This window comes from Caretta caretta, chromosome 2, assembly GCF_965140235.1.
Source record: "Caretta caretta isolate rCarCar2 chromosome 2, rCarCar1.hap1, whole genome shotgun sequence".
Taxonomy (NCBI): domain Eukaryota; kingdom Metazoa; phylum Chordata; order Testudines; family Cheloniidae; genus Caretta; species Caretta caretta.
The window spans coordinates 132,485,762-132,509,841 of NC_134207.1; the positions used below are offsets into that span (position 1 = coordinate 132,485,762).

Consider the following 24,080-nt stretch of genomic DNA (forward strand, 5'->3'; position numbering starts at 1 on the left):
GAGTTACTCGCGTAATCATGCAACCCCTTGTCTCCAGGAGCTGAGGCATTTAGTAAAACATCCAATATTGTAAGATTTGTGATAAAGTTGTGACAGTTGGAAATACTGAGTGTGTATAACCTGGAACAAGGAAGAAGAGATTCTGAAAGTCAGACTAGCACAGTGGTTCTCAAACTAGGGCTGCTGCTTGTTCAGGGAAAGCCCCTGGCGGCCCGGGCCAGTTTGTTTATCTGCCGCGTCAGCAGGTTCGGTCGATCGCAGCTCCCACTGGCCGCGGTTTGCCGCTCCAGGCCAATGGGGGCTGCAGGAAACGGTGCGGGCCAACGGATGTGCTGGCCGCCCTTCCTGCAGCCCCCATTTGCCTGGAGCAGCGAACTGCAGCCAGTGGGAGCTGCGATCGGCCAAACCTGCGGACGCGGCAGGTAAACAAACCAGCCCAGCCCACCAGGGGCTTTCCCTGAACAAGCAGCGACCCTAGTTTGAGAACCACTGGCAGCACCTATGGCAAGAAGTTCAGATTTATATTTGCAGTTTCCCAAACTTCAAAGGTTTTGGATTTGAGGTTCTGATTCTCGCCATCCTCTTACAATAAATATATATATAATCTGTTTTAAAACATCCAGATGTTAAATACTTACTGCACATTGTTTTTTTTAAAGTAATTCCTACCTAATTTAAAATGTGCATAGTAGTACTCAAACAGCAAAGAATTTTATACTTTCACATTTCAAATACTGTAGCTGAGGTAAATTATTGGTCAGCAAAACAATGCTCACTTTTCCCCGCTCCTCCAACAAAAATAAGTCTCAGTCTACTTTTCCAAAATGAAGCCAGAGTAATGTTGTCTATTGTAAAACCTGAGCCTTCCATATTTCTATCTACTTACTTCCCTTTACCTTATCACAGAGAGGACAGTCTTGGGAGCTAAGTTATTGTGCCTTTGTAGAATGAATGTAAGCTCTACTCTTGTAGATCCAATTCATCAAATTCTGCTTTTACTGTCCAAAATGAGGGAATGGTCTCCAAGAGCTTAAACAAATCTTTACTTTTAGGAGAAGATTTGAAACAGGAAGAAGACATCTATATGTAGGTTCACTTTGCTAAATTCTACCTTCCTGCAGCAGGCAAACTCACAAACACATCCCTATGATATTTGTAACGTCTGATGAAAATAACAATTTATAACAAAGCAAGTCTATAACACCACTGTATTTTTCAGACTGATTACCTTTCTCTTTGCACCAGTGAGAGCCACAAACACCATTAAAGAATCTGATCTGGAAATGCACTGAACAATATGATCTCATCTTGTATAACTACTGACTACACACAAACCCATTATAACATTTAACGTACACATGCTCATTTACTTTATATAATAAAAGATTAAACCAACCCAGTAATGCTCTTGTCAATACAAAAACAATCAAAAGTTGGCACATTTTTTAATACCTATAGAAAACTGTGTCCCTTTCATTCATACTAAGCTTGAGACAGTGTCTTTTGTTAAATGTCCCATAAACCTTGCTTTAACATTGCTTTCATTGTTATGGTTGCCAAGTCTCCAGGATTGTCCTGGAGTCTCCAGGAATTAAAGACTATGTCATGTGTCGAAACCTCCGGGAATACATCTAACCAAAATTGGCAACCCTATGAATAGCGTAATTATTATTCTACAAGTGTAAGAACCCATCTCTTGCCTTCAGAAGAATGTGCTGCTTTACACATTTAAAAATAAGGTAGCTAGCAAACTCTGCTTTGCGAGACAGTGACCTGACCCTTAAAAGCACTTATGAGGCAAGGAAGCTATGGTGTTTATTTTCTTCCTTGACTGGAAATGAAGCATGTTGTGTAAATAGGGACAAAATTCTGGTGCGGACCACAGAGAGTCATGCCCTGAAGAAACTCCTCATTACATTGTGTTCCTTTGAAAAGATGCGGGAGCCTTTATCAATTGCATACTGAATAATTTGACTATTCCATCCAAACAACCATCCCCAAATGCACTGTAAGAAACAGTTGTATGACTAAATTCTGCCTGGTGATTGCCATAGGCCTATTATTGATAAACTGCTTTTGAAATCCCTCTGTGGGGATCATTAGCTTGAGGCACAAATATCTTCCCATACAAACCTACATGCTATACTTGTAATGGTCAAATCCTCTAGTGATGATATAAATATTACTTAAAGTGACTTTTGCCTCTACAGCTGTATCTGTAGACCACAAAATGCTCCTGTTCCAGCCTTTGGCTTCCTGAACTGCAGTTGGGCTCAATGACCCAAAAGAGAGATGATGCCAGATGACTTATGTTCTCAGTCCATACATAAGAGACCATCCAATTTTGTATTTATTATACATGCTGAAAGGCTGATCAGGCATGCCAGCACATAACCTCCATGGGCGTTGTAGCTAAGTGCGTGTGTGTGTACACAGAAACTTCGTGTCCCTGTAGCCATAAGGTGGATGATTGCGCCACCTGCTTTAAAGCCTTGAGAGACTGCGAACAACTGGTGGAGCCGTGGCCTTTAAAAAATAAAATGTACCCACTAAAAATAAACTAAGTAAATTGAAACAGCCTGGGTGCTCTGATAACAAACAGCATGCCTGGCCCGCACTAGTAGTTGCTGTGATGGCTCCCTCACCTGCATTTAGCAACTGTAAATTGCTTGGTTCAAATAAGCACTTTTGCTGAGCAGAGCTGTGGTCAATAAAGTCGTAATGATTAACCCTCTGAGGGCAACAGGTAATGAATCAGTCTATACTCCCTTAGACACCAGTCCTAGCAGGGAAATTTTATATTTGGGTAGGAGAATATCATTTAATAGACCAGCAAATGTGCCCATCTCCACAATTAATTTTTACTCCCTGTGGGGAAATAAAAACTGCTTTTCTCATCTGAAATACAAGATCATGATACATTATACTTGGGCATTGAATGACACCAACTAATAGTTTTTACTCTGATGGATATGGTATTCCTTCATTACCCGACAGGCTTAATTTTACTAGGGGCTAGTGCTATGGATATTGCCAAACTACTGTAAATCTACCATAATCTAGGTGCCTAATGTTGATTTCTATACCACAAAAACTACCACCTTTAACCTAAGTATAATGTAAGTAACCTGAAAGCCAAGCAGTTCTGCTGTATTTATATGACCTGCAAATTGTTTCTTCCTGCTTATACAGCTGGGAAGACATAGAATAGTTAAGAGAAATCTAATTCTGGTCTAATTAATATCATCACGCTCATCATGGACTAACCACTATATCTCAATCCACTGCTGTATCAATTGCCAGTCCTAACCTGTACAGTGATCCCTATACTTCATTTCATTTGCCAATAAAAATTAAGGTAAAACTTCCTATTTATGAGTCAAATTCTGTTCTCATATCCTCTGATGTAACACCATTGACTATTATGGAGTTAATCTGGATTTACATTACACCAGTATAACCAAGAGCAGAATTTGGCTTTTTATATTTATACATTATAAAAAATCCATATATATTTCCTTATTGTTTCATAAATTACAGTATACTTACTGACTTGGAGTCTGACTCTTTTGTGCCTTGCAGGTTGTGCCGTCCAGTTACAGCACTGTAGAATGCTACCACATCAGAATGGCAGTGTTTTATATTCACTTTCAACTGTAAATGACTGCATATGGTGAAAGGCTGTGGGGAACTAGACGCTATGGTATTTCATGAATTAAAGAAATACTTTTAACATTTTAACGTGTTTGATTTTAGACTCTTTTGAAAGTTACATTTGAAAATTTATATTCCTGACTCTTCCCATGAAGCAGCTGGTAAAATTCTGGTTGGTCTTTCTATTGTTTATTCTGTAGGTAGGGACTCAGTCTTTTAATATTTGTGAAGTATTATCCACACTTATGACGCTTGTTTACTGAAGGGTAATATTAAAATCTTAGTGCATAGGAGAATATAAACACTTTAGATATTCAGCTTCATCTAAGGTTAATATCCACTTTCTTATACTTAGAATGTTCTGACTATTGCATTTGGCTATCGTATCTCTGGTTTAAGGGGCAGACTGGCAGATGGAGGAAGTCCCTGGACTTTTGCCATGCTTAATCTGGCCATCCCATTGATAATGGCCAAAGTAAGCCGTGAATAAGCTGTCATTAGTCTTTGCTGCTGGACCAGATGCAGGAGTTCCCATGGCACTCCATTAACCATCTGTGACTTCCTTGTTGCGAAACTCTTCCGATTTCCAAAATCATTGTCCTTTTATTCAGGCTGTCAATCTAGTACAGAAAAAATATTTTTTTAGTAGTTAGTTATGAAATGACAATAGTTGTATCATAGGTCTGGTTGCAAATGAGTCTCCATTAGAAGCCTGATTTTGCCTCTCCTCTAAAATGCACAAAAAAACCCCAAAACCCACCCAGCATCTCAGTCTCAAAATTGGTAGGTTAGATCTGAAGTCGGGGTAGAAATTTTCACAAAATACTAACTTAATCAGAGAAGAGGCTCCTGACATATGATACTCTCTAATATAGGGGTTAAATGCTGTTCCAACATTCTTTTTAGATTTTTTTCAACTTCGTAGCAATAAAATAAAGGAAGAGAGTAAATCTGCTTTACTGGATTGAGATCTGTAGTGCCAAAGACTCAAATTTAGTTGATTTAATGTGTGGTTTCAAGAGTTATTAAAATGTAGTTTATACTATTAGCAGATAACATTCTATAGCTCAACAGAAGACAGAGGGAAACATTTACAAAAAGTGCACCACTCTACCCTTCTTTTTAGATGAGATAGAGGTGAAAAGTATAGCTATGCAGTTTTTTCTATAGGGAAAAAGATATTTTTCCTATAAAAAGGCTCATGAAGAGCTTCTCTTATAGAGAGAGAAGAGTGCTTTCCTCCTTTATGTGGACTTAAAGAGATCTGCAGCAGGGGAACGCCACCCACCCCTCCAGCAAGCCTTAAATTAATTGTTCTTCCCCCTGCCTTTATTAAGCTCATGGAGGGCAACCCCCAACTCACCAGGAGCCTTAGCTTAATTGTGATGCCCCAAATAGCCATTTTGGCTCATTGCATGCAGTGTTGTTATAGCCTTGTTGGTCCCAAGATAGTAGAGGGACAAGGTGGGTGATGCAATATCTTTTATCGGTCTGAAAAGCTTTTGTGCTTACACAGAGCTCTTCTTCAGGTCTGCAGAAGAGCTCTGTGTAAGCTTGTAAGCTTGTCTCTCTCATCAGCAGAAGTTGGTCCAATAAAAGATTTTCTCTCTAAGTTTGGTTCACCGGAGGATAATGACCCTATTTTGGTTTGTCAGGGGTGGGGAGCCTATTAAGGTTTTGAAGTCCCTCCTAAGTTTCATGGGGTGATGTCTGAACAGACTTCCTAGGTGTAACAAGGGGACTCCAATTTAAAGATTTTTAAGGGCTCTCCCTTTCTGTTAATTTCAGGAGATCCACGGAAATGGGGATGGTCCTCACAACCACCTCTCCGAGACCCTTATCCTCCCTCAGTTTCCCTTCTCTGCAGATCTCCTTAGGGAGATCTGGAAGGGTTGGAATCTTAAAGGGGAGTGGCTATCAGGGGTCATTCCCTACTGAAGTCTAAACAAACGGAGAACACTCAGGCAGGGAATTTATCCCCAGGCACCTATGGATTTTGGGATTTGAATAGAGGTCTGTGTCATGCATGATAGTCTTGTGCCTTCACACTGGCTCTGGTGTTCCTGCCTTCTATAAGGCTCTTTGGCAGCATGGCTCCATCTGCAGCTGCACGAGAACAACCTACTTTCCATGCTTTGGGGAGGGTCCACATGATGAAGGAGGTTTGCTGAAAAATGAATACAGCCTCAAGATAGTTGAACGTCTCAGGGGATTCCCCATGCAGAGGTGGGGAATGGGGAGGAGATGTATGCAGTAGACATAGATCCCTGACTCTTCCACAGTGGAAAATATTTTTGGAGGTGGTTTTCTGAGAACCTTGAAAGGGCTGATTTGCCCATTTGGTTCAAGAAGGTGGAGATGTGTATGTGCATTTGAGGGGAGGAAGAGCAGGGCTCCTGTTTCTAGCCTTAATAAATCATGAGAGAACTCTCCTTAAACCTGTCATTGTTTCACACCCAAATATGCCCCTTGCTACATGTCAAAGCAGTGTAAATGTTGAAGGGAAAAATTCCACAGTTGTGGTGGATAGGTAAGGGAGAAGGAGGAAATATTTCTCTAGCAGGCTGTTTTTAAAAGATGGCAGCTGGTTGAGGCTGCTTAGGGATTGGACATGTGAGAATGAATTCTAGGAAGAGGATTCCTTGTGCAACATCCCCTTGTTGACAGCAGGGATCAAACCTGGGATCTCTTTGAGCTTAATGCATAAGCCTCTACTGCCTTAAAAGACGCATCTCTTTTAATCAAGGCTGTAACAGGTCCATTGATTGCTGGCTGGCCTAGCCACTAGAAGAGTGGGGCAGAGTGCCACGCTGAGCAGCCAGGGGTTACACTTGGGAGGCCATGGCTTTGTCATTTATGAACAATATCTCGGGGTGTATGTATAGCTATAAAGTGCAAATATCTTTTCATATGCAAATATATGTAGATGGGTGGACACTTTTTTAGGACTCCTCTTCCAGAAGGACTTTGCTAGCAGTTGGAAGGGAGCATAACGTGTGTGTGTGTGTGTGTCCAGGATAAATTTACTTGCATTCTTTCACAGACAAGAATTTATACAAATGTCAGGACTTTATTGAATATAATAAGATGAGACCATCTAGCCCAGTATCCTGTCTTATGATAGTGGCCTTTTCTTAGAGGTCAAATGAAATGTTTGCTAGCCAGAGACTGTCTTTCACTTGAACTTGCCATAACGATGGGTCCATAATTTAAAGATAAATTGTGATCATCTGGTATTTAAGTGACAACATGGTTTTTATTGCATTGTGTTGTGCTTGGCAGATTGTTAAAATATACCATACAAGTCTGTGATATTTTTCATTAACAGATGCTATTATATACAACCATTCACTGAATAGAAATTGTGCATAGCCTGGGAGTTTTCTGGGAGCCAACTGATAAAGGACCTTATTCTTAAAAGCATTTCCATTCCCTGTCAAATGTTGACACAATAGCCAAGAACTCAAATTGTAATTTTCAAAATCACCTTGCAGATTATTATTAGAGGCTGATGGAATACCACAGAGCTCAGTACACTCCGTTCTTTTAAAATTATCAGCAGGGTACAGTTAATTTAGTAACTGTTATTTATCCACGTGAGGTTTTATTTTAATTTTTTCTTAGTTTGTCTCAACTATTTACTCCCACTTGTGGTTCATGATAAACAATCTTTTCCTGTGATTACTATAAGGTGGCAGAGATGTATCAAACTGGCTCATTTAATGAGACTCTTTCATGAAAGAATGAAATTAGGTCTTGTTGTCATTGCTACAGTGAGCTTGAGGTAGGCCATGTCTACACTACGGGGACAGTTACAGTGCTGTAGGTATGCTGGCATAACCCCATACCATAGACACAGCGCACAGTGACAGAAGAGGGTTTTCCATCACTGCAAGAACTCAGTTTTCCTGAGTGATGGTAGCTAGGTTGATGCAAGCTGTGTCTATACTGAGAGCTAGGGCCGTTTTTCACACCCCTGAGCCCTGTCGCTATGTCAGCCTAACTTGTGAGTGCAAGCCAGGCCTCAGGTTAACTCCACTTGAATTTGAGCTTGAGGGAGAACAGAATGAGGGTGACCACTATGCAAAACAACAGCAGAGCTACACAGTGATTTGATTAGCATCATAGAGTGATTGGATTAGCAGTTGATTAGCTGTAACTTCAGTTGATACATCTGTGCTGTGTTACTAGCTCTAACAGCACTGAGACTTGAAATCACACCCCCAGTGGGCCAGCTTGCTCAATTTCAAAATGCCACGTAACTCAACCTAGAGCAGCGGTTCAAAACTTTAGCAACCCAAGGACCCTCATTTAGATTTAAAATCTTTTGCAGACCCCCTACCCCCCCCCAGCACTAGGCCCCGCCCCAACTCCACCCCTTCCCCCAAGGCCCCACCCCCGCCTCTCCTCTTCCCTGCCTCTTTCCGCCCCGTCCCCGCTCCTCCACCACCCTCCCAGCACCTCCTGCATGTTGGGGAACACCTGTTCACCGGCATGCAGGGGGTGCTGCGAGGGACGGGTAGAAGTTAATCAGTGGGGCCCTTGGCCCCTTGGGAGTAACCTCGTGACCCGCTTTGAGAAACCCCAGTTTGAGAAACGTTGACCTAGAGAATTGTAGGTGTGTGGATGGGAGTTGGGTTGGGGCAAAGCTCGAGTTATAGTTCGAGCCAACAATACAGTGAAAGCAGATCCTTAAATTGAAGTAAATTCTTTTTTATGTAAACATCCTCATTATGGACCTTATTGTGAAATCATTTATCAGTTACAAGGTCAAAATCCAGATGATTTCAATGGGGCTTGTGCCTGAATAAGAACTCAGTCAAGACTGTATGGCGTCTGAGATCTGAATCTCAGAGCAGCAATGAGAAGCAATATTGTATGAATATGTTGTATATCCGCTGGTATTTATAACTCCAAGTATGCAAGAAATCCATTACCAGAAAATCAGGAATAGTACATAAGCCATAGCTTTTGGTTAGACTTCAGAAGTACCCTATGTAGTCACTGCAACACTCTTACCTGGAGAATGTAAAGTTCTAGGTGGTTCTTGTGACAGGAAAGGAAACAGCCTTCTGGCCAGCCATAGATGTTGAAATTCATTATGGCCCCAGTTACAATCTGAGAGCCAGACGTTTTTCTGATGATCTGAGGGTACGATAGAGAGAGGGCAGTGTGCAAGTTGCACACTCCGATTGGGCACACCAGGAGTAAATTCCCAGTAGAGCGTGTGGCATCAACCATTTCTCTAAATGGCATCAGCCCCTTCCCATAAATTTTATAGCCAACAAGCCTCATTTACATTTTATTCAGGTTGTGACAGTCAGTTTCTCTTTCATGTGGAACGTTATCTTGTTCGGGCATGGAAAGATTGCAAAATTAGAGTGTGATAGAGCTGAGCATCCTTATATACTGAGGATGCTTCAGTCCAAAATATCAGTCTCCCCTAGTGTCTTCACAAATGGATGGTAGGTGGCAAAAGGGAATGCTGAAGTCCCTGCACATGAAAGCCTTTGGAGAGAATGAGTCAAGGGCTATCTTCACTGAGCTGACAGGAAGAAATGACAATAGAGAATATCACTACTACTATTAACATCACTACTACACTAATAGTAGTAGTGATGCCAAGGCTCTCCCAATAAATCTGGGGCTGTGGTGTTTGTATGCCCCAAGAGCCGAGGCTTTCTGCCTCTTGGCAGAAAGAGCATGTTTGTAAAGTGTGTGACATATATCCCACTAGTAACTAGCCCACAAGAGATAACAGCTCACTACTGCTGACAGCTAAAGGATTTACTTATCCATGATAGAGGTCCGTTTTAGTCCAGGTCTTGGATTAAAACCCTGTTGATGTGCAAGGGTTGTTACAGGGTAACAGAGTCACCAATTACTTTTAGGAAAAATTGCTATGACAACTTTTCACACTTGCAATCAGTTTACATTTTGAATGTGTCTCTGAAATGAGGGGGGCTAGAAATGTACCCTACTTTTAAATGAAAGCTGGGATTAGAATAATACTTGGGGGGCCAAAACATCATGGACCCCAAATGGTGAGCCTCTGTTACTGAGACTAATTACAGTAACTTCTCCAAAGTCCAATGTAGCTGTGTGATGATTTTATCTGAGTTAAGTACATATAATGTGAATGTCAGAGTGCATGATCACGGTAGTCCCTGCTGATCTTAACATCCAAACTTCCCCATTACTCATGGTAGAGAGTCTCCTTGATCCTCATCTCTTCCTTGGACTTTCTTACTCCCCTTTATTACCCAGGCAGTGCCATGACCACTTCATCCCTTCTTGTTTGCTTGGTCTGTATGCTGTTGCCAAGCCTCAGTTGGTCAGATGAATAGATACTGGGCAGAAGTTTCTTTTCTTTTCTTTCACTACATTATTCCTCGCCCCTTTCCGACTCATAAAACCATTTACAGAGGTACAAGATTACAACAGCTTAGTTCCATTAAGTTTGCCTGTGAGTGTACTGTACGGATTCAGCAAGTTCACACACCTGTTTTGACAATGCATTTTCCACATCTCAGGAACCCTTCCCTGCCAACATTTCCCATATTTAAGATCATGTCAGTTGAGGAGGTCAGCAAAATGTTACTCTTGTTGAAGAAAATAGAGATACATTGAAAAAATTACAATTTAAAATTTGAAATGTTTTTATAAATAATGAGTGCTGAAAAGGGTGATGATTTGACAGATAGAACATAGTGCTCATGGAATTTCAAATCTCCTCTGATAAATACAGTCACATTTGCAATGTTTTTAATACCTCTAACAGCATGTTAAGTTTGTACAAAAATAAATAAATTTCACTAAAGCATTTATGCAGTTACATCCACACACACACACACATTAATGCTTTCCTTTCAGTCCCTCAAAAGAGGGGATTTATTAGAGGGTAAACAGAGTAATTACACAGTAGTGGTATTAACACACGCTTTTATTCTTGAAAGTGGAGGACAATTAGGGAGAATGTAAACCTCACACCAATCACTTGCATGGAGTAAGATGCTCCCCTGATGTGTCAGTCTCACTTTTCAGGCTGCAGAGGCAAAGACCTTCTCTCTGTCATTCCCTTCCCTGTTTCTTCAGCCTTCTCCCTTCCAGCTGTAGGGACTGCTTCTGTGAGCAGCACATATAGGGGAGCAGAGAGGAGAAACTTTTTGCTTGAGCTCGTGTAATTGCTCTGGAGCCATTTGAAATCCAGCTCACAACATGTTCTTTTCTTAATTTAGCATCTTTTACGAAGGAAGCTTGTATTTATTTATTCGTTCCTGATTTTGAGGCCTCCGTTGCATTATTTTAAAAAGAGGTTCAAGAAAATAACTGCTGTGTCCTGGAAGGTCATTTTATTTCTATGTGCATTTTGAATATACATCTCATATTTGTAATATGTAATGACAGAAACTGTTGCAGCTGGTTGGTTTCCTCCTGTCTGATATCTTATCAACTCCAGAGGGAGCAGCCACTGATTACGAATTATTAAAATAAAGCAATGTCTGCTATCATGATCTGCTGGCTTTTTCTGTTCTATTTTGTCCCAACATTACTGTGCTTCTACTGGACATAAAATGTGCAGTCAATGGAAGCAATCTCAGGTCTATGGAACAAACAGTATCTTGTCAACATCCAGTGGTAGATTTGTAGATGAAGACTGCTGGATCACAGGAAGCTTAGAAATCCAAAGTATGATTTTGGATTGAGGATGACCGCGGTTGGCAATACACTAGTAATAAAAATAATAAAAACCTTAGGAAGATATCTGGGAGAGAAACTCAATGAGATCGTCCCCACTATGGCATACCAGTTCCAAATTATGTATCATCTATGTTTTGTTTAGGCTTTTAATTGTGGATTCCTTCCTCTTGGTCTTTCTGCCAAAGCTGTGGTTTTGGCATAGGCCCATCCTTAAATTAATGGCTTTAGCAGTGCATTACCAGAAAGACAAAGAAATATTGTTTGTCGTATACCTGTCTTATACTTTTCTCTAGTACTGAAAACTTGCCCAGCATGAAGGACATTGCTGTATATCAATACAGGGTGATGGAGCAGCATTTCTCACTGGCTGATGGAGAGGGGAGGTTCAAACAGACATGCTCTGTCAGCCTTCTCTTTCAGACTCTGGTAGCCCCTTACATCCACATTTTAAGATAAGCCTAAGGTGGCTACTTTAATAAATCAGACTCCCAGCATTTGAATAAAATAACCTACTTGTGTTTTGCTTATTAGCAGCTTTACTTACACTAATTTCCATGATGCAAGTTCAATTTAGTGGGGCCATTATTCACATCATGCAACTGTGAACTTACTGGGAGGTTTCTTCTTGTCTCCTTATGTTTAAACAGTGGGGTATGCTGGGTAGAAAGTGGTTGTTGTGAGTCAGAGGTGGTATCGCTATCACCAAAATGAATGACACTCTGGGTCTGACAGGGGAGCTCCATGATGGTGACTAACCTGCATTAACCATCCCATAAACAATCAAGTACAAAGATGTTATTTCAATACCTCTGACATGCAGTGCATTGTTTAGAATCAAAGTAACATGCAATAAATATAGAAAGTCAAAAGAGAAGATGAAATAGTGCTGCAATCTTGCAAATAGCTGATTTACTTTAAGCAAGTGAATAATTCCATTGTATTTAAGTCCTTATTTTGTCCTCTCTTTTGACATCCTATATTTATCGTAGTTCATGTAGATCATAGTTCATTTGATCTCAAGTATGTACAATGTGCCAATGGCATTGAAATGATCTTTGTAATTATGTTTGAAATGCTTATTGTTGGAAAACAAGCAGTTAAAGCACCACTTCAGACTTCCTCCTGTCGCAACCAGAGTGCTATTTTGGTGTCAGCAGTGATGCCATCTCTGACTCATAATGTCTTTCTGCCCTCTAACCATAAACAGCAATGAAAAAAAAAACTTTACATTTGCATAATGTTCATTGGGACTGCTCAGGTGCTTAAATATTTGTGGGATCAGAGCTTTAAAATGTAAGTGCTTTCTAATTTCTATTGAATTTGCAGCTTGTTCAAAGGAATAGGATTGGTATCACTGGGAATCATATCCACAAAACAATGTTCACTTTAAATGTACTTTTTAAATTTTTATTTTATATTCACATTTCCCATTTATGTGGTTCTGTTTTAACATTTTATAAAATTACAGTAGTGTGATGAGAATGTTGAAGTGTCTTGTTTGGTCATAGCTATTTTTTCTCTTATCATTTCTCTCTCTCTGGTTGGGTATCATTAAAACCAAGATAAAATATAGTGAAAGGAAAGAAGAGAAGCAATACAAATCCTTGATTCAGAACAAGGCTGAAATAGCCCAGAGTTAAGGCAATAAGAATCCATGGAGAGGAACAGTAGGTAAGATTTTAAAATGAGATGGAAGTGGTAAAGGAAAGAGCAAGAAATGGAAAGAACAGAAGAAACAAACAAGATATAATGGCAAAATTCAGAGGTATTCTAGCAAGTTAGTAAAACAGACAAACTGCAAGCCACAAAAATTAAGCAGACAAAAAAATGTTAGCGTGCACAGGGGGAAAAAATAAAATTCTGTCTCCAGCTGTGGCCTGTACTTGACATTTCTGAGAGAGCTAACGACTCCCACACCCCATAACTAGGGCAGAATGATACCTGGAGCGACTGTGCTGTGTGGCTTCCCTTTTGATTCTCAGGGGGTTCCCTTGGCTGGTTTGCTTGGACGTGGGTTGTACAGACTCAGCAGTTTGTGCCCCATTTCAGAGATCTGCTGGTGATACAGCACACACACATTCTGCATCCTTTTCCTTTGAAGGGTCCACTAGAGAGAGAGCCAGTGCCTCTCCCAATCTTACTGGGTCTTCTAAAAGGTTCAGGACCAGCCTGACCTCCATTGGGCAGAGGGAAAAACAAACATTTTCCACTGGCAGAAGGCTAACAAGCCACAATACTAGATTATCAGAAGCGCTAAACTCTTGCAGCTCCTATTGACCACAATTAGAATTGTGAGTGCTCAGTACTTCTGAAAATCAGACCCCCTAAGGCTTGCCACATTCTAAAACTTCTGAGTTGCTATTTTTCTCTCCAGTCTGCCATCTAGATGGCACTGGAAAAGGAATGGTTAACCTATCTGCTGCCTTGAGTTGGGGGGATATTAGAGGGTTTCCAAATGGTCTCCTTTTCCTGAAGGCTCCGCTATCTGGCAGGCCCACTACAAATGATAGTGTGGAGACCTGATTTCCCAGTAAACCCCAAAGATTGGGAGCCACTGATTTCCAAAAGGGAGTTGTGGGCTAGACCAGTGGGGACTCCCAGAGCACCACATAAGTGGAAAGTGAGGAGTTTCTGGAGTTTCTGAAGCCATGGAGTATGAGTGCAAATAGAACTAGCAAGCCGTGGTCTTTCAGATTTTTGTACGCCTGTACTGATGTCCACAAGGTCTAGCTAGAACCCAAACTCACCCTAATCTAAGATAAATGCAGGGGTCTAGCCAAACATATTTCCAATTAATCCTACTTCAAATACAATTGGCCAATTATCCAGTACTGTGACCTGGGTGAAAAATCTGTCCCAGAACCCCACAAGTGGCCAGTTTACAGCTCAAACCTGTGGTTCTATTATCCTTCTGTATATAAGCATAACTAACCATCACAAAGTTATCTAATCCTTTTCAAAATCCTTATATGCTACTTTTCTCTGGCCCTCTGCAGCTGCATAAGTAAGTCTGTCTTTGTCTTTTATAACACTTCTTGGGAGGAAAATTCCTTTGACCAGAAGAAAAGAAACTAGTATGAAAATAAAATACCTAACCCCTTTTTGATTCGGAAATTTTTAACCTATATTAATAAAATCCAGAATTATGCTTCACTTTTATAAGACAAATTTGGGTGTGGGTGTGTTTTTTTACATTGGTCCTAAGTTTCAGAAATCTAAATGATTGGCAGAAGCTGATAAACTTGATCTCCCAAAAGGAAAAAAAAAACAACTTAATTCCATGTTTGTGAAAGTTGCCAGATTGATAGACATGGAACTTGAATCCCTCTGTTTAATGGCAGAACAGGCATAGCTGAAGCAGCAGCAGTACAGACTTCTCCGTGCAGTCCCACAGCTGTCTCACCCCTCATCTGGAGGGGGCAGACACAGAAGCCCATCAGTGCCAACTGGCAAAAGGGTTCATTACAAGCAACTCCTGTCTCAGACCTGACAAACTTGATGCGTGGGGGTCCTTCATGAAAGACTAGGTGCTAGCTCATTGGGTCTAGCAAGTGCTGCAAAGGACTGAACTTTGGGGTTAGAATCTGCTTTATTAAATAGGAAAGGTGACTATTAATAAGATCAGGCCCTAGTTAGCATTTCATTATTTTGCTGTGTATCTGTCATATGATTCACTACTTGCTGCTGTGGCCCATCTGGCAGTTAGCTCACAACCAGTCTGATACCCACTCCTTCACTTTCTCAATCTGTGGTCAATCTCTCTGTGGAGTCAGGCTACTCTCTCCTCATCACTCAGGATGTTCACACTGCATGGCTTGGTTGACCAGCCAGGTCACTATAGTTTTCCCCATCTGAGGTAGTATCAAGGTCCTACTGGACAAATTGTTCCAGACAGGCTTCTGCTTCATTGTCCAGTCTTTGCCACTTCCCCAGTGGTTGGTAGGGGAATCCAGGCCTGCCCACTACTCCGGATTCCAGCCCAAGGACCTTATATCCAGCAACTGTGGTCTACTCAAGTTCTGACCTTGTTGCTGTTCTGCTGAGCTCCTTCCTACCTTTCCTTCCTATAACTGGCCCACACTTGGGTTACCAGTGGAACTTCCTCTGCCCCCTATGTCTATCTCACTCACTTGATTTCTGGTCAGAATCTATATCCCAAGGCAGGATCTCAGGGTTTACTCCTCCTTGTCTGTGGCTAGTCACCTTCCTCTCTAACGAGTGACTGCAAAGCTTCTCCCCACAGCCATCTCTTACCACCAACTTCCTCTCTGTGTACCTATCCCAGTTTGGCTCCATCTGCCATTAGGCCTTATCAGCCCTGACCCTTCTCAGGTGCAGTCTGTCACAAGGTTAATTGGTCCTTTTTGTCCAGTCAGGTCTTGTGTGGGGTGCACATGCAATCTCAGTAGCTAACCATTTGTTTCCCTCACTCACACTTGTTTGTATTTGAATCTCTTTTTTCTTAAATACTTTTCCTTATGTTTTATTGTAACTGAACTGAAGCACTGCATGTGATACAGAAGTGGTGGGCTAAAGTAAAACTTGTAAACTGGGGTATACTGGTCCCTTGGAAACAGAGTGTGTGGGATTTCTGTGAGTATCCAGAGATCAGGGGCTGGACACCACAGGGAACATTTTTTAGGGAGTAGGGGTCTGGGTGCATCTATTGTCAACCTGCAAGGCAAAGGCAGGGATAGCGTAGCCCAAAGGAGAGTCCATGAGTAGCAGAAAGTCTGGTGGTGTTAGGGAGCCGACACTCAGCCACGTACAGGCCAGACTCCCTCGTGCTGGTGACAGATGGCAACAAGGTGACTCTCAGCCCTTGAAGGATCACAAGCCATCTCTAGACTTGAGAAGCTAGTTCAGTCTCTGTGCGCAATTGATCTTTGGGTTTTGTGGTCTTCCTGAGGAGAATACCAACAAGCCTCCAGCTGTGTAGATGTGTTTTGCAATAAGGGCACCTTTCCACTATGAACTGGGTGCAGATCACCAATTTCATTTTACACTGGCAACTGAACACTAGATATGAACCAACAACCTCGAGGTGAAAAGCTCCTCATAATGTGATCTCTCCAGTCCCTGAATCAGCTAGTCTTTCAAAAAGAGCCAATTTTTTTTAATGTATTTTGTTCTCCCATCCCACAAGAAGTTGTGACGTTGATTTGAACTTCGTTTATATTCTGTAAACAAGAATGAAGTCTGTTTTTGTCAACACTCCATTCCACACAAAGAACGAAGAGGGGGAAATGTGGCACAGTGATTAATGATCATGATTAACTCCCTGCAGGTTGTGGTTTCATGCCGCAGTGATTCTTCTGTCATTATTCTGGGTAAGATGCTACATTAGCAACATATGCCTTCAGCCACTAAGTTTGATAAAACCTAAAGGTTAAGCTTGAGCTTGGTATCTTCCATTAAGGCTTGTCCTTTAACGCCCTAATCCTTTACGATTACATGTTATAAAGTTATTTAGCTGAGTTATCTAATATGGTAAACCATGTAGTCAACTGCATTTAAAATATATATATTACGTAGTTTGCAAAAATGTAATAGCTATAAATTATAATTATAGAATCATGCTTTGAGTTAACTTTTCAAAGCTACCTCCTCCTAGCTTCGATTTATGTACATTAAAATAGAGCAAATAATTTGTGTTTTTGATCCAAGGCCAAACTAAAAAAATCCATGGGGAAATGAAAAAAATCACGGCAATGAAAAAAAGAATATTGTTTTGGGTGGACCAGAACATTTTGTTCAACCTGAAATGATTTTTTCCCCAGTGTTTCTCTTTGAGTGTTTTTCATCCTTTCTAAAAAATCGCCAAATTTGTATCTGAAATGCTGTTGTGAAACAAAAAGTCAAAATGAAATGTTTCAAAATGGTTGAAATGGAATGTTTCAGTTCAAAATGGTCATAACTGTTTCAACAGTTTTTGGACAAAATTATTGGCTGAATTTGATCCAAATTATTATATAGTTTTCGTGCTTCCAAAATGCATTTTGGCAATTTTACTGTTCATCAGAAACATGTCCCCAACTCTAATGCACGCGTTGTTTTTGTGTACTGTCACTTGCAAAGACAAATGAAAGAATGGAATGATTTAAAATATAAACTCCCAGACTGAATAATATTGTGGCAGCTCTTATCTTCATTGCCTCTGTTTGCTGTATGTAAACGCAATAATCATTTTTATATTAATCATTTAGACACAAATTATTTGAGTGTACTATAGAACTAATCAGACTGTAGAAATAAGAAAAGTAGTTTTGCACTAGGTCTGAAGATGGATACGAAAGAATTTCATGTATATGACATAAAGAAAAGGAGTACTTGTGGCACCTTAGAGACTAACCAATTTATTTGAGCATGAGCTTTTGTGAGCTACAGCTCACTTCATCGGATGCATACCGTGAAAACTGCAGCAGACTTTATATATACACAGAGAATATGAAACAATACCTCCTCCCACCCCACTGTCCTGCTGGTAATAGCTTATCTAAAGTGATCATCAGGTGGGCCATTTCCAGCACAAATCCAGGTTTTCTCACCCTCCACCCCCACACACAAATTCACTCGGAGGGTGAGAAAACCTGGATTTGTGCTGGAAATGGCCCACCTGATGATCACTTTAGATAAGCTATTACCAGCAGGACAGTGGGGTGGGAGGAGGTATTGTTTCATATTCTCTGTGTATATATAAAGTCTGCTGCAGTTTCCACGGTATGCATCCGATGAAGTGAGCTGTAGCTCACAAAAGCTCATGCTCAAATAAATTGGTTAGTCTCTAAGGTGCCACAAGTACTCCTTTTCTTTTTGCGAATACAGACTAACACGGCTGTTACTCTGAAACATGTATATGACATAGATCCTTGTATCACCATTGGTGAACTTGTAAAATAATTCCAAAGTAACTACACCCACGCTTTCTTTTTTATTACCACTATTTTTCTTTTCCATATGCATATCTGATATAACAAATTATTTTGAACTAGTGATTTGGGGAAAGAAATAAAATATCTTGATATTTTTTAAAAGTCCTTAATGCCAATAGATTCAGAGCTCCTGCTACTGTATGAGCTTACATGTAACATGTTGAAGGAAACTCTCTATTACCAATAATTTTCAGCTCCAAAGAATATCAAGAAACATATTTGATACATATTTTTCCTTCACTCACTTTAACTACATATTTCGGTGCACTGTGCATACAGCAGATCAGCTGATCAGGAATTTTTCAACATATCATTTTTTGTCTGCAAATGCTGATTTGTCAAATTCAAAACTGTTTGTGAAATTTTGATGCATTTCCTAACTTGAAAAAAAGTCAAACAAAAAAGTTTTTAAATTGTTAGTTTTTAATGTTGTCATTTCCAAAAACAAAAATTCCCATCTTCCAGTTTAAAATGACTTTTTGTTTCAAAATTTAAACTAATTAGAGTGAAAAAAACTTTAAAAAAAAAGGGAGAAAAAAGCTTAACTTGAAATTAAACATTTTGAAATATCAAAATGAAACATTTTGGTTGACCCAGAATGAAAAAAATTATCATGTTTTTGGTGTCTCAATATTTTAAAAAACGTGTCCTGGTCCTGGTCTTGTTTCAAGACCGTATCCATGGGATGGAAAACAGTTTCCTGCCCAGCTGTAGTTGGGTACAGCTTGTATAGTATAAGTACAGTAAGTTGATTTTGATTTGTTAGAGTTTATGTTGAGTTCTATTAGCATCACTTGGGCATTTTTTAAAAGACATTTGTTTAGCCTGAATAACTGTGTTTCTATCCACTCAATCATCTTCATGTGTCCCTTAGTATTTGCTTCCTGTTTGGGATTTTTTCTCATCCTTGTTCTGGGGTTTGCAGCATGTAAGGGTACACATAAGAACCAAGATTTTCAAATCTAACTAGTGATTTTTGGGTGTAAAACATGATTCGTCTTAAAGATGTCTGATTTTTTAAAAAGCGCTGATCGTCTGCCTACTGAAATTAAGGCTGCTTTTAAGCTGTTACAGGTCAGGCGCACAATATCTTTAGTCACTTCTAAAAAATTAGGCCATGGTATAACTAATCAGCCTGCATCCTGACTCTAAGGATTTTAATATCTCAACTTTTAACTTTAAATTATGTTTGTCTAACTTGTTCATTTAAAACTAAGCTAAAACTAAACAAAAAAAACCCTTTTTGACATTTTTTCGGTTTAGTACAATCCATGCTGCAAGGTTGCTGAACTTAATTGGCACGTTTTATAGCAAAATTCCAAGAACAAATCGTATTTAATAGATATTGTATTACATGATAAATCAGTGGTTATATCAGTCCAGCAGCTCAAACATATGGCTTATAAACTATGTCTTATAAACATCTTTAACACCTTCTACTAATGTACTTATAACTAGAACTCTTTGGATTTTGGTTTGTCATTGACACTCTCTCCCCCCCAGCCAAAAAAAATATTGAATTTAAAACAGACATTTCCTGCGGGAACTTCCATTTTGCCAAAAAAGGCATTTTTTATTTAAAAAAAAACTATTAGACCAAAAATTTTTGACCATTTCTACTTACAGCAATGAATAGGTTTTTAATAAGATTATCACAGTTTTAAATCATTTATTGACCCCTTGCAAGCTATTATAAATGCACCCTTAATATAAAGTGTGACCTACTTAATTATATTATTGCTGTATGTGCTTCAGCCACATGGTACCTGAATTAAATCCTGTCTGTTACTGAGGGCAAGGTAGGGTCCCATCTCATCTTGTGAGTTCCATAGTGAGCTATTCCAAGGAGTTTTTCATGGTATTTAGATGCTGTTTCTCCTATGTCCCAGGGTGTCATTCCACTTGCTCATTTCCTGTATCATTCAGCATTCTGATTTTACTGTTACATTTCTGATCTGGAGGTTGCAGCAAATGGCAGTATTGCATTTATATCCTTATTAATGGGACATTTATCCATACAAATCCTGAAGCATGGTCTCCCCCATGCAAAAATTTTACTTTATGCATACTGCTACTCTTCTGCTGCACAACTACAACCTGATATATCATTCCTGTATAGTTTGTAAGTAAAGTTTTGTAAGTCTAAGTCTTCTCCCACAATTAGCCTACAGATTGTTCTTCTTTGTGCCAGGGGCCTAACAGGCCCCCAGTCAATTTCTGAATCAGGGTAAGCGTAAAGGTGATACAAAATCACCTTTGCCCACAATTGCACGCTCACCCCTGCCAAGTCTCCCAAGTAAAGATCAGCCAGACCTAGGGATCGGGCCTTCACTGTCTGTTTCTGAGTCAGATTTCTTTTTAAATATGAATTCATTTTTGCTCTTTTGATTTCACTTCTGCCAGCCACTCAACTCAAAATAACTTCTTATTAACTTGTTTCTTTTTTTTTTTAAATTGAGAACCATATAGAACAACTGCAAAGATAAAAGGCCACACCATTTTTAGAAACTAGCTTTAAATATACAGAACACATACTCATCATTGGTTGCCATGTGCCATAGGGACAGATCCTACTTGAATCTTAGTGCCCCAAACACCCACCAACTTTAATTAATTTATTTCCTTTCGGTATTATTTCTAACACTATTTCTGTTGAAAACTTCTCTGCTTAAGATGACACCTGCTTCTCAGCTTGTGCACCTTCATTCTGCACTAATTGTGCAATGCTTTGGGGAGCCAACCAAAAATACTGCAGTAAGGCATCACAATGCCAGCACCTCCAATTGTAGAAACTTTGTATCCAGATACCAGACAAATGTACCCATGGCCTTGGCCACACGTAACAAGTAAGCTATTTTCTAACTAGCACCTTACAAAATGCAACATATTCACTAATTACCAAAACAGCTCTCACATTAAATGCTTAACAGTAAATACAAATGTAAATGTTTTAGCATAATACAAACATATTAGAATTCAAACTGTTGTTCAAAATCAATTAAGGTGTGCATTATCAGGAACAGCAGAAAGCTGGGACTTACCACAGAAATTACCACAGAATTAGTCATGGGAGAGGTCTTGCTTTTCATGCATAATAACCATAGTTACAATATGAAAAGAATAATTATCCACCAGTCCTATAAGTCTTGAACTCAGTCCCACATCTATCAATAAACTTGCAAGCATTCTCTTCCCAGTGGAATCTCAACTTAATTCTGCCATCAGTAGTAGTAGGTTGCTTAATAGAGAGGTACATGTGAGTCTCAGCACTCAGGTACATGTGAGTCTCAGAGTCCAGATCAACACACTGGGGCTTGTGCTAAAAATAGCTGTTAGTTGTGGCTTGTGCTGGAGCCTAGGCTGTGAGGGCACATCTGTGCTGCAATAAAAGACCCGCAGCATGGCCATGGCTGGCCCAGGTCAGATAAGTTTGGCTCTTGGAATTCAGGCTGCAGGGCTAAAAATTGTAGTGTAGACATATGGGTTTGGGCTAGATCCCAGGCTTTGGAACCCCACTAGATAGGAGGGTCGGAGAGCCCATGCTTCCACTCAAACCCAAATATCTGCACTGCAATGTTTAGCCTTGTGAACCCCAGTCACTTGTGAGACTCAGTGCCACAGGATTTTTTATTGCAGAGTAGACCTACCCTGAGCCTATTCCTAGGCTTCAGAGCCTGAGCTCCAGCCCAAGCTGCAATGTTTATGCAGTCATTTTTATCATGAACCCTGCAAGCCTGAGTCTATTGAACCAGGCTCTGAGACTTGTTGCTAGGACCAGCTGCTCACTGTTTTGACATACACTCAGGTATCTCAGTGATGATTGTCATTAGATGGGGACTCAACAGCAAACATATTTTCTCACTGGATGTAGATATGTTTTGTTTTTTTAAAAAAAGATTAACAAACCCTCATTTGGCAAAGTCATTTTGTAAATCTGTCCCCAATTTTTATAGTGCCCCATAATAAAAATAATTATATTTTCACATGCAAAACCAAACTGCCTGTAGTATGAAAAGGGAGGGATAACTGTTGGAAAGTGGTTAATCTCCACTTTTGCAACAAATGTGTGAAAGTTTACAATTTGTTCCAAGTTGCAATTTTGCAGTTGTGCACCAACAAAAATAAAAGGTTGATAGTGGAAATGGTGGAATTTTGATCCTTATGAAGTTTATCAATATCTCTGATTGTTGCAAGAAAAATCTGTTGTTTATGTAGTTTTACCATTTTTCAAAACCCTCTGATCTATATATACCCAATTTTTTGGGAAATTCACATCCAGATCTGAATTTTACAGCAGACCCATATCTCTGTAATGGGCCAAACGAAAGTTGTAGGTATAAACAGTCTCCAAATTTTGGAAGTCTGGACTCTATTCTAGATTCAGAACTTAGTTTTGGTGCTGGAGCCAATGCCTGATCAGAATTTTTTATTAGATAAATCTTGGGAGAATTCACTAGGGAAACTGCCAGACAGTAAAATCGTAGCAGCCAATAGCTTCCACAGGAAACCACTAAGTTCCTCATACAAATCAAGCACAATCACAAGTGTAAAATCTATCTTTTATTGTTGTCCATCTCCAAAGTTTCTGAGTACTTTAAAATGAAGGAAAGTATAAATAATTTTCCATGTGAAATTCAATAAATTGCAAAATAAACTGTATCCACTATAAGAAGAGGTACATTTCATAGAGTTCCTTCTCCACACTGAGAAGTAAAAAAGCTGAGTTATTCTATTGTGTGCATTCTGGATTTGGAAAGAAACAGTGTGTTGTAGAAAAATAGTTTCTTCATGAAATTTTCCTTCTGTCTACTACATCCGGTTTAGGATTTGTCAAAGCCATCAGTGGAGTGTTTGCCTTTCGCCTACCAGAATGATATAGGTTAATTTTCATTACAAATAGTTTCGTGGAGAAAAAATGGGGCTTTGTTTTTCTTCACAGCACTGGGATACATTATTACTAGTACTTATTTGTATTAGAGTAGGGTCAATGCCTCATTGTTCTAGATCAGGAATGGGCAAACTTTTTGGCCTGAGGGCCACATTGGGGTTCTGAAACGGTATGGAGGGCCGGGTGGGGAAGGCTTTGCTCCCGCCCTCTCCCACTTCCTGCCCCCTCAGAACTCCCGACCCATCCAATCCCCGCTCCGCTCCTTGTCCGCTGACCTCCCCCTCCCGGGATCCTCTGCCTCTAACCTCCCCCCCCCAGGATCCCACCCCCTATCCGACCCCCCTGCTCCCTGTCCCCTGACAGCCCCCCCCCGGGACGTCCTGACCCTAACCAACCTCCCGGACTCCACCCCCTATCCGACCTGCCCTGCCCCGCCCCGCTCCCTGACCTCTGACAGCCCCGACCCCATCCACCCGCCCCTGACAGGACCCCCGGGACACTCACGCCTATCCAGCCCCTCCTGTTCCCTGTCTCCTGACCACCCCTCCCCCCAGAACTTCTGCCCCATCCAACCGACCCCTGCTCCCTGTCCCCTGACTGCCCCCCAGGACTCCCTGCCCCTTATCCAACCCCCCCACTCCCCGCCCCCTTACCATGCTGTTCAGAGCAGCAGGACTGGCAGCCGCACTGCCCAGACAGAGCCAGCCCCACCGCTGTGCTGCTCAGCAGGAGCTCACAGCCCCCCCACCCAGCGCACTGGCCTCACGGCTAGCTGAGGCTGATGAGGAGGGGGACAGCGGGGGAGGGGCCAGGAGCTAGCCTCCCCTGCTGTGAGCTTGTCAAGGTTCCTTCCCCACTCTGAACTCTAGGGTACAGATGTGGGGACCTGTGTGAAAACCCCCAAA

At 40.6% G+C, this 24,080-nt stretch overlaps 1 protein-coding gene and 1 long non-coding RNA gene across 8 annotated transcripts in view; both read left to right on the forward strand.

Moving 5' to 3' along the window:
• Positions 1-24,080, forward strand: part of CDH18 (cadherin 18) — an 831,624-nt gene that overhangs the window by 15,797 nt on the left and 791,747 nt on the right. The gene's annotated exons all lie outside the window — the stretch shown is intronic.
• LOC142070824 (uncharacterized) lies at positions 357-3,741 on the forward strand. Its single transcript, XR_012666747.1, has 2 exons — positions 357-422; positions 3,583-3,741. It is a non-coding gene; the product is annotated as an uncharacterized LOC142070824 (long non-coding RNA).